The 14,851-nt window shown below is 45.1% G+C and overlaps 1 protein-coding gene across 1 annotated transcript in view; it reads left to right on the top strand.

The window, feature by feature from the left end:
- Positions 1-14,851, top strand: part of LOC135366026 (corticotropin-releasing factor receptor 1-like) — a 248,136-nt gene that overhangs the window by 1,034 nt on the left and 232,251 nt on the right. The window lies entirely within an intron of this gene.

Below are 14,851 nucleotides of genomic sequence, written 5' to 3'. Positions count from 1 at the left end.
TGTGACCGACTTATGCTGTTCATAATTGTCGCAAAAACGGCGTACGCCTCCTGTTTTCAAGAAATCAAGGCAGATAACGATATCATTCGAGATGATGGTTGACTAGGAGCGTGCTATGCGGTGAAGTTCATTTTTAAGAGTGTAGCCACATCCAACACCGCCTGGATAAACATCTCCATATTTTCAATTCTGATTTAATCTAATCTGCGTCCTAGTTGGGGGGCTTGCAGCTGATTGCTGTGAGTAATGCATGACAACCTAAACGCACGCAGCGAAGTATTTGAGACTCTGTTGTGAAGTCATTGCAACATTAGCAGGGCCACATAATTTGTAGGTGCTGGAAGCTGGGGGAACTCATTCGACCGTAAAATGTTAGCTTCCACCGTGGACTCGTTAAGTTACAAAAACATATAGTTGATTGGTTGGTTTAAAGAAGAAAAAATATGAATAGGTTTGCCCAAAGCTATGATTCTGTCGGCATTTTTGGTGGCGTTCTCAACGCGAAAATTCTCCTGGTCGAAATACGAACAACAAAGCAATAAAAAAATCGCGAGATGGACGGAATGAGAGCTCGTACAAGAAACACCGTAGGACAATGTAAAGTTTCCGAAAGTGAACGAATAAAAATTGTTAAAACGGTCAAGGACATCAAGTTTGACATCGCTCCTAACCGTTTAACCAGGGACAAAAGCAGGACGGAGCGCAGGCTACAATCCTTTTACTGTCCTTTTCAGTCGAGTTTTTTTTTTTACAACAGTCTGGTACCAGCCATTCCGGTTCTGCTGACGTCATGCTGTGTAGAAATGCTTCGCGTGTAAAGCACAATAAATCGGATGTAGCCTGCAAATCGTTCTATCTTCGTCTGTTTCGTTCCGTAAAGGTGGGATAGGCTGGTATGGACTGCAAGGGAAAGACTCCGTAACATCGTCATTGTGTTGTTCGTTCATTCTATATTTTGTCTATTTTTTATTTTTTGTGTGCCTTCGCAGCGCGAATTTTTACACTAGGCATTACATTTTTCCTAAAGACTTCGGTATACGCAGTGGTCGATTAGTGGGCTGGAGAATGGAAGGGAAGGGCAGACGTCTTCAAACGTTCTTTTTGCTACACACCGTATAGAGGAATGCAACGAACTATCACTAGATACGCGTGTAATTCAGCGTCTTATGCGATCATCACCGTTGTCTCTCATCATCGTCATCGCTCATCATCTTCATCACTCAACATTGTCATCACTCATATTAGACCTCATATTAGCTATGGGGTGTCGTTTCACTCATAGAGTGGAAAACCTCCCCAGTTCATCGTAAGAATATTGTTGTTGTTGTTATGCTTTATTTAAGGTTAAATCTCAATAATTATTCTCGATTCCAAGTTGTCCTGTTGGAGTGAGAAATGCTTGAATGCGTTGTATTCCTTGAGTTCATGCATATTTGTTACCAGAGATTACACCTGACTGCGCTCTGCTATATGTATGTTTCTTGATCCATTCTGTATATTTGTGTCTTTTCCCAATTCTGTACCTTTGTGGATTTTTTAGCTCTATCTTTCCTACCGATATATAGCCCCATTGGGAGCTGGCAGTGTTTTGAAATAAAATAAAGAAAAAGTTAGTGGTACAATATAGTAGCCGAGTGAACACAACCCATACAAAAATTAATTTGAACAAAGACTTGTTCTCTAAGAGCGACGCCAAAACTAAAGGAGCATCCTCGTAAGTAACACTACCATTACCATTACCATTGTAAGTAACATATTCCCTTGAGTTCGAGGATCAACGAAACCCCTTCCTCACGTGCTGTCGCAGAAACTTTTTCTTTCATCCCCTTCTTTGAACAGTATCTCTCGCAAGGATGCGCGTGGGCGTTATTAGCTTGCGCGTCTCTGTGTATACACCATTTTGCTGGTTTGAGCTTCCGTCTGTGTCGCCCTTGTTCGTTTGCCCCCCACGCTCGGGCTGTGTGTTCTCACACCAGCTGGTCTATATGCCACCCTTTCCGAAAAAGAGCAAAAACGCACAACTCACACATAAGGAATATGTTGCCTGTACTGGTCCGTTGCAACACCCTGCTTGCGTCCTTACTCTTGTGTGGGAGAGGGTGGTGGCCATAGACGTGCACATATATGAAGAACGCGACAAGGCACATGGACGCACTATACACAGCGACAGCGTTCAGCGCCGTGTGTCTGTGTAGTGACTATGACATGAGCTTTGTGTCTGGTTTAGTCCGTTCAGTGTGCCTTGTCGCGTTCCTCAAATATGCATCTCTACAGGGTGTTTCACGAATATCCCCCGGCTGAATAATTCGTGAACGGGTGGCGCTATCGAAGACATTTCTTTTTGGTAAAGATCCTTGGGACATCGCCCATGAACCGAGTAGTTAGCGGCTCATTTGCATACGCTCACTAATTAGATAAACATCTTAACTTTTAACTTTTACTTCACGCGCTTACGGAACCTCTGTTTTACGCATCGGGACCTTCAGCGAAAAATATTGCAAGAAAAAAAAAACGCATAGACATTTAGTGATTTTTTTCGAGTAATTCATCGGTTTCGGTTTACATATTTCTTGCGCCGAGCAGCGCACCAATGCGCTCTTTCGATTAGCTATCCGGCTGTCAATTTCGTGTTCATCCGCCTGGTTGACACACTGGGTTGACGGAAGATAAGGAACAGCTGCAAGACCGCAGGAGACTCTATGGTGTTCCCTCTCCTTCTCTACACTCTTAAAATGAGCTTCACCGCATAGCAAACTCCTAGCGAACCATCATCTCGAATGATATCGTTATCTGCCCTGATTTGTTGAAAACGGGAGGCGTACGCCTTTTCTGTGACACTTATGCTGTTCATAATTGTCACAGAAAAGGCGTACGCCTCCAGTTTTCAACAAATCAGGGCAGATAACGATATCATTCGAGATACTGGTTGGCTAGCAGCGTGCTATGCGGTGAAGTTCATTTTTAAGAGTGTACACTCTTAAAATGAACTTCACCACATAGCACGATCCTGGCCAACTATCATCCCGGATGACAACGTCCTCTCCTTGGATTTGATAAGTATGGAAGGCGTACGTCTTTCTTTTTCTTTTTCAGTAGCAATGATGCCGTACACTCTTAAAAATGAACTTCACCACATAGCACGCTCCTAGCCAACCACCACCTCGAATGACAACGTTCTCGCCCCTGATTTTGTTGAAAACGGGAGGAGGAGCCTATTTTGTGCCGTGCATAATGGCACAAAATAGGCTCCTCCTCCCGTTTTCAACAAATCTAGGGCGAGAACGTTGTCCTTCGGGGTGATGGTTGGCTAGGAGCGTGCTATGCGGTGAAGTTCATTTTTAAGAGTGTACATAAGGACAAAAAGAAAGGCTCCGCCTCCCGTCTTCAACAAATCTGTCGGGAACGTTGTCATTCGGGATGATGGTTGACTACACTCTTAAAAATCAACTTCACCGCATAGCACGCTGCTAGCCAACCATCATCTCGAATGATACCGTTATCTGCCCTGATTTGTTGAAAACGGGAGGCGTACGCCTTTTTGTGACACTTATGCTGTTCATAATTGTCACGAAAAAGTCTTACGCCTCCCGTTTTCAACAAATCAGGGCAGATAACGGTATCATTCGAGATGATGGTTGGCTAGCAGCGTGCTATGCGGTGAAGTTCATTTTTAAGAGTGTAGGAGCGTCCTATGTGGTGTACTAGTTAATTTTTAAGAGTGTACCGACAAGTTCACAGCGCTCGCGGCGCATTCGTCATCATCCATGATAAGAGCACGCTATCTCACCTACGGAACGACAGAACCGGCAGTGTACTCTTAGAAATGAACTTCACCGCATAGTACGCTCCTAGGCAACTATCATCTCGAATGATATCGTTATCTGCCCTGATTTGTTGAAAACTGGAGGCGTATGCTTTTTTGTGCACTTATGTTGTTCATAATTGTCACAAAAAAGGCGTACGCCCTTGTGTGACAATTATGAACAGCATAAGTGTCACAGAAAAGGCGTACGCCTACTGTTTTGAACAAATCAGGGCACATAGCGATATCATTCGAGTTGATGGTTGGCTAGGAGCGTGCCATGCGGTGAAGTTCATTTTTAAGATGGCATAAGGCAGTGTCTGCCTTAGACCGTAACTTCCGGCCGTTTTCATTCCTTCATCTGTTATCACATCATCTCCTCTCATCCTGGCTACAGTCGTGACGCAGCCCACATCCGTAAGGCCAACAACGGCAAGCCGGTTTACCACCACCACCACCATCACCATTTTTAAGAGTGTGCTGTTTACCAGTCGCTTTGAGAAGGAATATCAAAGCGTCTCTTGCGGCCGTTCCTAATCTTCCGTCACCCGCGAGTGTCAACCAGGCGGACGAACACGAAATTGACAGCCGGATATAGCTGATCCAAAGAGCGCATTGGTGCACTGCTCCGCGCAAGAAATATGTAAACCGAGACCGATTAATTAGTCGAAAAAATCACTAAGTGTCGATGCGGTTTTTTCTTGCAATATTTTTCGCTGAAGGTCCCGACGCGTAAAACAAAGGTTCCATAAGCGTGTGAAGTAAAAGTTAAAAGTTAAGATGGTTACCTAATTAGTGAGCGTATGCAAATGAGACGCTCACTAGTCAGTTCATGGGCGATGTCCCAAGGATCTTTACCAAAAAAGAAATTTCTTCGATGGCGCCACCTGTTCACGAATTATTCAGCCGGGGGATTTTCTTGAAACACCCTGTATAAGCGAATAGCGACTGAATAACAACAAGACAGACACGGAGATAAAAGGACAGATTTGAATACGTCATTTCTTGCTCTATCACTCTAAGAAAAAAAAAAAGCGTGAAAGGTGGTAACTTCCACAGCTACCACCTATATAGGTCAACATAGCGTCTGATAAAGGGTGCAAAAAGGGGGTAAAAGCAATTTTCATATATCCAAATTGCTACAAAAAAGGCGTACGCCCCCCTCGCTCACCGAATCAGAGGGGTAACCCTATCATTCGTGGCAGAGAGTGAGGTAGCAGGTACACTCTTAAAAATGAACTTCACCGCATAGCACGCTCCTAGCCAACCATAACCTCGAATGATATCGTTATCTGCCCTGATTTGTTGAAAACGGGGGGCGTACGCCTTTTTTGTGACAATTATGAGCAGCATAAGTGTCACAGAAAAGGCGTGCGCCTCCCGTTTTCAACAAATCAGGGCAGATAACGATATCATTCGAGGTTATGATTGGCTAGGAGCGTGCTACGTGGTGAAGTTCATTTTTAAGAGTGTAGAACATTGCAACCATTTAGGCACAACATATGCGACAACTCCTACCTCCTAAATGGTGTAACTACTCCACCTTTTTTTTTTTTTTTTTGTAAGAGTGTACTTTATATTATCTCGTTGTTCGGAATTTATTAAGCACCTTATGGAACGCAGATGCACAAATATTTCACGGCACTGTTTACTCGTGGATACTATAACTCTTCATGTGATTATGTATGAAATGTCTAAGAAGGTATATGTTGAGGTAACATGCACTGTCTTGCCGTCGCGAGGAAAATGCGCATGAACGTCATCATTGATTTAACTGTTCCTGTCTTCCACTGCTAAAAGAGAACTTCACCACAAAACACGCAGAAGGCCACTCGTTGCACAGAGTGAGAGCATTGCCGCTCTCCTCATTTATGGAAAGCGCATGGCCTACATTAGTTTGTGACACTTAGGACACACTCTTAAAACAAAACTTCAACGCAAAAGACGTTCCTAGCCAGCTATAATACCGGATGCGTACGCCTTTTTAATGACACTTATTGAATGAAATTTTATTTACACCAAACGGTGCGGCGTAACCATGGCAAAAAAGCCCGAAAGGCTTGACGAAGCCATAGCTCCCCGTACATTTGTTTAGCAGCAGTAGCATAATATAGATTACACAATATAACACACAGTACGGGTTCTCAGCCTGGAACAACAACAAAAATCTCTCACACAGCATACAGACAGATGAAAAAAGAATCTAAGCAGGAAATTGCACTAATAAATTAACATTTTTTAAATGTTGGCATCGTTTAAAACTAAAGCAAAAATATTAGTAGTCGTTCAAAATGGTTGGCAACTGATATCTAATGGATTGACACCCATAGCCCGTCCGACAAAAGGGCACAACAAAAGAAGAAAACTGTCGAAAGCCGTAAGCACTTTCCATGTGTTCAAGGCAGAATATATTGATATATATCAATATATCGACGTGTGGATTGTCAGTTTTGACCATCCTGTTATAAAGCTGGATCAAACGATATTTATACAATGCATATACTCTCAAAGTCTGAAATTGAGCAAAAAAGTGCTCTGTGTGATCACGAAAATTTAAGCCTTGTAGAATGCGCAGAACTCTTTTTTGAATCAAATCAGGCTTGCGTGTGTTAGTTTTACTGGTGGTACCCCAAACTAATGTACAGCGTAGTAAAGCTGAAAAAAAAATAATAATAGAGAATTGTATAAAATGAGCTTAACATTCACAGGAAGAAGTTGTTTATATTTAGTTAATATACCAGACACTTTACATAACTTGGTTGTTAAAAATTTGCAGTGATCATTCCAGGACATATCCTGAGAAAGTATAACACCTAAAGATTTCGGACTTTAGTTAACAGCAGATTACATACTCGAGATCATATTTACCAAAGGTTAAGGGGGAAATTGTTGTTAAAGTCCTGTTTTTAAGTTTAAAGATTACGGTTTTTGTTTTTGAAGTGTTAACACGCAAACAATTTTTTTCAGTCCGAACTCGAATGTTATCTAAAATGGTGTTCCCCTTGAGAACCAAGTCTGACCCTTGTGACGCAGAAATGAGTACAGTTGTGTCGTCTGCATATACAACGAACTGCGCATCTTGGTCAATATAAACTATATCATTTATATAAAATATGAATAACAGAGGACCAAGGATGTTTCCTTGTGGCACTCCACACCTTACGTCAAGTATATCAGACATGCCAACCATAATGTGTCTCAGGTAGGCTCCTCCTACCATATTCAACACATCAATGCACAGCATGATATCATTCGGAATGATGATTGGCTAGGAGCGTGCTATGTGGTGAAGTTCTATTTTAACAGGTACCCGGGTTCGAATCCCGGTGCCGGCTGTGCTGTCTGGGGTTTTTCCTGGGTTTTCCTCAGACGCTTTCAGACATATGTCGGCACAGTTCCCTTAGAAGTCGGCCCAGGACGCACATTCCCCCAGGGCGTGAGTCGTGACGTTGCCCACATACGTGAGGCCGACAACGGCAAGCCACCACACCACCACCACCACCACCATCTATTTTAACAGTGTACGACAGGACCCGCTCCAAATCCACACGCCCACACTCTTAAAAATGAGTTTCACCACATAGCACGCTCCTAGCCAACCATAATCCCGAAGGGCAACGTTCCTGTCACTGATTTGTTGAAAACGGGAGGCGTAGCCTATTTTGTACTCATTATGAACGTGCATAATGCTACAAAATAGGCTCCGCCTCCCGTTTTCAACAAATCAGGAGCGAGAACGATATGCACGCACGCGCTTCTCCTGCTGTCTGATTCTAGGCCTCCAATGTTTGCTTCCACAGTGTCCGATTCATTCCCCGCAAAGACTGCTCTGTTTTCATTGAATTTTTCCGCCAAACGGTGGCGCCACGTGAACTAAGTTAGCGTGCATTATGCTAATTGCAACGCGGACTTTCACTTCAAAACAAGTTGTTTTCGTATTTTAGTGCTCGTTTAACGTGCGTAGTTGAGCTGATGTGCGGAGTTGAGATCAAACCTCAGGAGCTTTTAATCCCCACGTTATAAAGCTTGCTATCTTTTTTATCCCTCGATTATTTAAAGCCCTACCGCCGACCTCCAGACGTCCTGAATAATTTCGCATAAATTGGTAGCGTAAAGTCTCCTTCTCTAACGCATACATATTAAGCATGACCCAATCAATGATTCATATACGCGACAGGTTTAACTACTCTGGGTGTATGTGTGCTTTGAAGCAAATCCCTTCAACGAGATGAGCGTTTTTCAAATGACAGGCGATAATGATATTCAAATATTCAGAAGATTCCACCCTGCGCCTTACTTCCGGCTATAATCAAATCACCTCTTTGCAATTTGGACATGTACCCGCGTGACCCGTTTATAGGAACGTTTTGAAAAAATTTCGGCAGAGAAGCCGTACTCGCACATAAGCCGCGGGCAATAGACCTCTCCCTGTTTGTAAACAAATGACGTCATACTGCTCGACAGCGCCACCAATTTGGTAGAGTTGAACTGCGCTCGAAGCTAGGGGCGAACAAGGCCGCGCGCGAAAGCCATGGTCTTGGGGGGATTACGATGGTCCCTGAAAGGGACGAGACCTTCGGTCCTACTTTTCTTTCAATAGGAGGCAGCGAACAAGTGCTCATTCGTGGAACCCAGCCCTACCCTTCCGATTTGCTTCGGTTTCATGCAGTCTGTCTACCAACGAATGCAAGCAACTCAGGGAAAAGAGGTGCTGACGCCAGGAATCGAACCTGGGTCTTCTCTCTTTTCTGGAGCACCTCTTTTCCCTGAGTTGCTTGCATTCGTTAATTTCTGGGCGTTTGAGGCTTACTTGTCTGTGTCGTCCCTAATTGTTGGTCTGCCTCGGCCAAATCTCGTTGTTTTGTCTACCAACGTCATGATGACGTTTCTCGGGTAGAGGTCTATACGACGTCCACATAGCACTTTCCTAGCCAACCGTCATCTCGAATGACAACGTTATCTCCCTTGATTTGGGTTAAAACGGGGGGCGTACGCCATTTTTGTGGCAATGATGAACTGCATAATGCCACAAAAATGACGTAGTTCTCCCGTTTTCCGCAAGTCAGGGGAAGGAACGATGTCACTCGGGATGTTCATTTTAAAGAGCCTCAGACGCTGTCAGACATATGTCTGTCTGCACCAGGGTTGCTGAGTTGCCACTCCAGAGTCGGAATGATTCCGGAATCATTCCAGATTTAGCAGAGCCAGGAATGGAATTGGAATGGCATGGCGGAAACTGTCGTAGGAATGGGAATGGAATGGTCTGGGTGCCCCGGTGGCAGTTTTGGTTTCGACGTTCTGGTTTCTGCCCTCGCACCCTTTGCACCGCACCTGCACACGGTCAAGAGCGAAATAACCTTGTCTTGGTGTTTTTTCCGTGCTTGGTAATGTCAATCTCCTCCAGCACTGCTGGACTTGCCAGTATGGTTACCGGTCCTTTTCTTTTATTGATGGAATTAACGGAATGCAATTGGGTTGGCAAGCCATTACAGGAGTGGGAACTGACCACATACCTTTTCATTCCGAGGAATTTAAAGGAATGGGATTATCGCAAATTTCCATTCCTCGGAATAGAATTGGAACGGAATGGGAGACCCCATTCCGCAACCCTAGTCTGCACAGTTCCCCTAGAAGCCGGCCCAGGACGCACATTCCCCCCAGAGCTTTAGTCGTGACGTTGCCCACATCTGTGAGGCCGACAACGGCGCGCTCTTTCCGCAGTACCACACCACCACCTCTGTTCTTAGAGTGTACTATCATTCCTTGAGTGCTTCTACAAGGTGCCACTAGGTGGCGAGCAGCCAGCTGAAGTGGCGTATAGTTACGTATGATTACATCATTGCTGTTAAGGACTAAATCTCGTTTCTGGCCTAATCAGGCCCACCAACGCTCCGCGCTCATAGCTCTTTTGACCTTTCTGGACACTATCGGACTTCGATCCTTATTGTGAAGGGGCTCATGACTTCATTCCCCACATCACCACCAGCAATGGGGCAGAGTATCGCTTCCGGCGATGAGACTTTCCATTCATCATCTTAAAATAAAGATGTTGTTGTTAAATCTCGTTTCTTCAGAAACCTACTGAATTTACGGTGCGACAATCCGCGCGTCTCACACTGCATCCCACCAGCGGCATGGCCGAGTGGGCTAACGCGTCCGCTCGTTGGTGGTAACCAAGGTCGTGCTGTAGACTGGGAGGTGGTGGGTTCGAATCCTACCGCCGGCTGTGCTGTCTGAGGTTTTCCCTGGCTTTTCCGAAGACTTTCCAGACGAATCTCGGCACAGTTCCCCCTGAAGTCGGCCCAGGACGCACACTAATCCCCCTGTCCCCCTCTCCTTCCTGCTGTCCTCTCTCCGTCTGTCCACATCTGTACGCCGCTCATAGCCACAGTTGCTTCGCGGCGCTAACACGCAATATATATAAAAAAAAAAAACAAAAAAAAAACACTGCATTCTCCCAAAACAGTGTCTCTCTATTTGTTGCCCAAGTATCAAAATGTATTTCTCATCTTTGAGGAGTATGACGTCATGAGATTCTCCATCCCTACAAAGGTTTCGAGGAGCAACATTGCTCCTCGTGGGTCGACTTCCGTCCCCTCACCGCAGCTGCTGGCAGTCTTCCAACGTGCGACGGAGAGCGGAGACGTGCGGCGTTGCCAGGTGACGAACGCGAGAGATCGCGGTGGCGTCACCTTCTCTTTGGTGAATATAGGAAGCGTGAAATTTTGCGGGTTGCTTTCACAATTCGCAGAGGCGCGTAATGTTCACAAACAGTATTTATGTTTTGCGTACTCAGTCTTTGAGCGAGGATGGGTTATCAATCAAGCAAACAATCAATCAGGCCTCTATCTAAAGTGCCTTATTAACAGCATGTATCCTAGTAAATAGCGCAGTTATAATACAAAACAAAAATTACTATATGTAAGTCCATTTAACCTTTAATTAGCCCCAATTACTTTCAGTTACCATATAATTACCCAAGGTAACCTTAGGTTACCTGAGGTGATCTTGAATTACTTTAATTCTCTTAATTGCGGTTACTTTCTTTAATTACTCTCAATTTCCCTTTAATTGACGTTAATTAACTTTAATTACCTCTGTTAGGGAATAAAATACCGGAGCTCTTTGGCTGCACGCATGGCATATGTTTGTAAATGCTCAAACGTCGCCACGCCAGTACTGGACAGCTGTTTCAGCTGAAAGAGCTGTCCGGTACTGGCGCGGCGACGTTTCAGCACTTACAAACACTTAATCACCTCTAATTACCTTTAATTACTCTTATCTCTTACTCCTAATTACCTCCAACTACTTCAATTACATATCATTTACCTTCATTTACATGTACCCTCTTATCTCCCTTTTACATCTCCACTTATACCTGTGCCTCGGTGTGGCTTCACCATCACACACACACACACACATATACCTACAGCTCTTTCCACTTTGACACTCCTAATGCTAACGCATTAATAAGGCGAACTCATCGACGTGGCAGTGTCGAAGATCGCAACTATACAATCGCAACTATACGAACCCAGTGTTCCGTGACACCTTTTCCTTGCATCTCCTGCCATGGCGTTGACCCTATATTGCTCATTCCCCGAGTGTGGAATTTCCCTTGTCAGCTCCAAATGACTCACTAGGTCAGAAGCATACATGCGGTATGTCGCAGTGTCCGCGTGAAATGCTATTGAATGCTAAATTACAATGACTTCCACTTATAGCGACGGAATGGCGGAGCAGATATAGGAAAGACAGAGATGGAGCATGATTTTGTGTATGAACGAGCCTTAGTCGAAAAGTAATCGATTACTCGGTAATAACTGGGCCAAAATTGTCCTCAGAATACACACAACGAATTACGTGTTCGCAAAAGTAATCCATTACTCGCACAATTACTCACACAGGAATTGATTGCTAGTAACGCAGTCGCTTGTAACGCATAGCGTACAAATATAAACGGGTGGACCCTTTCGTAATAACGGAACTCTCTCCCTGTCAAGAAAGCGTGCCGCGTGACTAATGTGTTTCTATACTCGACATCGTTGTAGTAGGCATATCGAACCAGATGGTTTTCGAAAATAGGATCGGAGGAAACACAATACCAAATCAGCATGACGTCGAAAGGACCCGTTAGAAATTATGCTTTTATTGGCTTGTAATTGGCAAACTTCCTGGGAAGTTTGTCAACACTATAGCATCTTAATCGATTTTGTAGGAACCTCCAAACTACCTGAATGGTGGCGCAGGCTAAGTACCTTCTTAAAGGAGCCCTGCAAAATCTTTCCGTCTATAGGCGACAAACTGCTCGTCTACCCAAGCAACAAACAAAGGTTGGGCCAAGTTTGGCAACAGTTAGGCTGGCCTACCTGGCCTTGGTTGGTACCTGGTCGGTCAACAAGCTTGTTTCCTGGTACGGATATGTACCCTAGCCAATGACTCGCCAAGCATTGTTCAGCCTGCCACAAACCGAAGCAGTCTTGTGGCGTCGGTCATCTTCGTGCTCAATTGTCTCGCGCCGTCACGATTTATTATTCTTTGTTTGTTGCGCGTATTTTTCCACAACGGACAGTGAGCACGGCGTTTCAAATTGCAAACAATAGAGACACGTTTCAAAGTGTAAAAAAAAAAGGTCGCAAGATGCCCGAGACCACAATAGGACCAAACTGACACACAAAAAAAGCAATGGCATTTCTTTCCTGAGGAAGAACAGAAGAACACAGACAAGAACAGCTTGTCTCGCGAGCTTCCGCAAATTCGAGAGTCCTGTTCGCCTGTAGGTCAAAATGAAGGGTGAGGTGTCTAAGTTTAATTTGGCGCGTATACAAACAACATTGAAATGATGAATTGTTTGTCGTATTAACTCGCCATGAAGGTAACGCTTCTGTTTCTTACTACTTTAGTTTTGAGAAATTCCTTTGGTCCATCGAAAGTCGAACTTATGAAGCGCTACACTATTCTACGTTACCCTCTCCCCAGGCGAGGTTGATCTAAGCTTTGGCAAGTGCTTGGCCAACCGCGAGACCTGGCCACCCCTTGGCCAAGACCTGTATCCTGGCCAACGGCTTTCCAATCCTCGCTCTGTCTATTACTATGCAACGTTGCGCCAACGTTAGATGGCCGAAAGGGTCGTTGGCCAACTGTCATCCGACCTTTTGTCAACCGTCGGCCATCGGCCATTGCTTGCTTGGGTATACCCAAAGTTAATTCGTAAATCTGTAAATTCGTCCTTTTTGGCCGCGTATTCCAGAAGAAATGCAGATATTCTAGTAGAATACCACCGCGATTCCATGCAGTAAGCACTCGATGTCCTTCGTAGCAATATCAGCAATAAGTAACAATGAGTATGTTTACTTGAAATTGATAACAACACTAATAGACGATTATTAATGGAGAGAGACTGTCCAGCCTAAACCTCTCATAGGCCGTCATTCCAACTTACGATCGCGTATTACATATACGTTTGATCAAAGGCCTGCGAGCGTCCTATATGGTGACTTGTCGTCTGCAAGCGAAGTGTCTTATTTTCCAACAGTGCGCAATCATCATCTCCCCCGATCGGATTTGACCATGTGGACGAAAGCGTACGGCTTTTTTCCCGTTCATGGTACGATGTCATGGCGAAAGTAAAATTGCATTCAGTGAACCGTGAAGGGAAACGTGGTATCGCATTAAAGTGCCGCTCCGAACTCGGAAAACAGCGTTTATTTTATTTAGTCCATGAAAAGGAGGTGCCTCAAGGATTCTATATGCGAAATTTCAATCCTGTTTATAAACGCTGTACATTCCTATAAATTTTTGAAGATCTGTTGAGCCTCCACAAGTTTCGATGACCCTAGGAGCGGGTGACGTAATCATAAGCCCACAAATTGCAAATATGTTATGTGCTGGAGAGGGCACTCGTCTCCTAGCAACGACGTCGGTGTCCGGGAAGGGTCATGTGGTGGAGATGTCACGTGACACAAATCGAAAGAGGGGAAAATGGGAGAGATGTCTTCTCTCTCCTTTGTGTTCCTTTGTGTTTTCTTGAAGGTCGGAGCGGTGGGATGATATGTCACGTGGGGCTCCGCTTACGAGGTGCAAAAAGTGAGCCCCCCGGAAGACGCGAAGGGCACCAACGTTGCCAGATGAGGGCCGGGCGTTCCGTCAGAGGCTAACATGACGTCACAGTTCTCGAAAATAAAAATTAGTTTTCTCTAGCTTTCGCGTCTCGTAGAGCCAAACTATTTTGCAGGAATGTAAAGTGAGACAAGAAGATTTCAGTTACATAACTTTGGTAGGATTCTGAAGACACTAGATTTAGTCCGTAGTGGCACTTTAAGGGAGCAAAGACGTGACGTTCAACTCTGCATGAACTCCTGTTTCGTTTACCAAGCAATCTATATCAGGTAGCTCTAGCTTCGCTGCGAGACGTGTCGTGACTACGCAATCAAACGCCCGGAGAACCGCGGTCATCGACCCGGCCAGATCTCCTCGCGTGACGTCAGCAGATCTGTGAGCAGTCGTAAATTCTCATTGGCCGCCGAAAAATCGTCTGCTACTGCTACTGCTGCGGCGGTTAGTGCTGCGTGTGGTTAGCGTGCTGGCCATGTCACGTCGAGACTGAGAGATACCCGGGTTCGAATCCCGGTGCCGGCTGTGCTGTCTGGGTTTCTTCCTGGGTTTTTCCTCAGACGCTTTCAGACATATGTCGGCACAGTTCCCTTAGAAGTCGGCCCAGGACGTACATTCCCCCAGGGCGTTAGTCGTGACGTATTGCACACCTCTGCGAGGTCGACAACGCGGCGAGCCCTCTCACCAGCACCGCCACCAACCATCGTTCATTGAAAAGTCTTCGTCACAGGTAACCTGGTCGGCGCTGCCATCGGGACTGCGAACGTCACGAAGTGCTGTGAATTTCCCTCGTTCACTTACACGCTCTTTGAAGGAGCGGAAGGATTCTAGAGCGTGCGCAGATGAGGGCCCTACAACGGTCAGCTGCGCTCGTCGATCCATCGCAAGATCTCACGTTATTTGTTGCACGACACGCTACAACCAATAACGAAATGC

This window comes from Ornithodoros turicata, chromosome 8, assembly GCF_037126465.1.
Source record: "Ornithodoros turicata isolate Travis chromosome 8, ASM3712646v1, whole genome shotgun sequence".
Taxonomy (NCBI): Eukaryota; Metazoa; Arthropoda; class Arachnida; order Ixodida; family Argasidae; genus Ornithodoros; species Ornithodoros turicata.
Note: the sequence above shows the minus strand (reverse complement) of the source record. Positions and strands in the feature narration are given on the sequence as shown.